The 1216-nt window shown below is 36.8% G+C and overlaps 1 pseudogene; it reads right to left on the reverse strand.

The window, feature by feature from the left end:
- Positions 1 to 488: 488 nt before the first annotated feature.
- LOC103735716 lies at positions 489 to 823 on the reverse strand (annotated as a pseudogene).
- Between the last annotated feature and the right edge of the window lie 393 nt (positions 824 to 1216).

Raw genomic sequence — 1216 nt, forward strand, 5'->3', positions numbered from 1 at the left:
TAAGTTTGTTGACTGTTACTCTCAGAAAAAAAGGAGGAGCAGGGAAAGTCAGCCATATCTCCCAATCAACTAATCACTATTAGTTACACTACAAGAAGGAACTAAGGGTGTGCAAACTGAGGAAGCAGAGGGGAAACTCTCCTGTCATTTTCTCTGCCTTTGGGGCAGCCACAATCCACAGATGAATGATTTTCCACTATGGCCTTAGGCGGGGAGCATCTACACTCATGTAAGCAAACCCTCACCTATTGCTCTATAACTAATCCCAATAAAGTCACTGATTTCCTAGAATACAGTCTGGTGAAACTGTACCTCACTTTGTTGTAGGGACCAAGGGAGGAGGGAGCAGATGTTGTTTATGCCTCCTAGAAGTAATTTTAGTGACACCATTCATGATCTGAAATTTTGGTACATGTATCAAATTCTGGTACATGGTAAACACTAAAAGCCATGAGATATTTATTTTGTAGTAAATAAGGCAATGGCTATTACTCATTGGTAGTCTTTTTAAGGTAAACTATTATACCTGCCCTTTCTGTCCTCTTAATCCTGGCAAAGATCATTTTTGCTTCAGGACTGTACTTTTTCTGAATTTTCCAAGTCCTGAATTAGTGTAGTGTCTCCCCAAGTGAGGTTTTGTTCTGTTGGCATCTGTGTACAAGAATACAGCAACTTGACCTGTCTTCCATGAGAAGAAACTGTGGAGATACGGTCCGGTGTTATGCTTGTCTCCCTTTTCCATGGTGTGGCACCAGGCATGCTTCTGAACAAAAATTTTCTTGCCTTTATTAATATCACCTACATTTATTTCACTTCCATTCATCAGCAAGAAGCCCAGTTCTAAAGACTTTTATATAGATTTTTATTTTTAACTAAACACAAGCAATATAGGACTTTTTTCCTTAAACCACAAGACGTATAAACATGTTAATTTGAAATAAAATTTATAATAATCATGTAAATGTGTTAATTTTGATAACATATCATATTGCTCTCTAGAGCAGTTACACAAGCAAACCTTCTTACACAGCAAACATTCTTACTTATATTTAAACCAGCACTTGGTAGTATAAGTTTTAAAGTTTTATTCATATAAGATAGAGTCACCAAACTTCATGGGTGAAATATGGCACACTGCTCTCCCCTCATCTTTAAAGCCTCTTCTTATATGTTTGTAATGATTACATCTTAAATGGGTCTAGGGATATCTACTAAA

This window comes from Nannospalax galili, unplaced genomic scaffold (assembly GCF_000622305.1).
Source record: "Nannospalax galili isolate Female #2095 unplaced genomic scaffold, S.galili_v1.0 scaffold296, whole genome shotgun sequence".
Lineage (NCBI taxonomy): Eukaryota > Metazoa > Chordata > Mammalia > Rodentia > Spalacidae > Nannospalax > Nannospalax galili.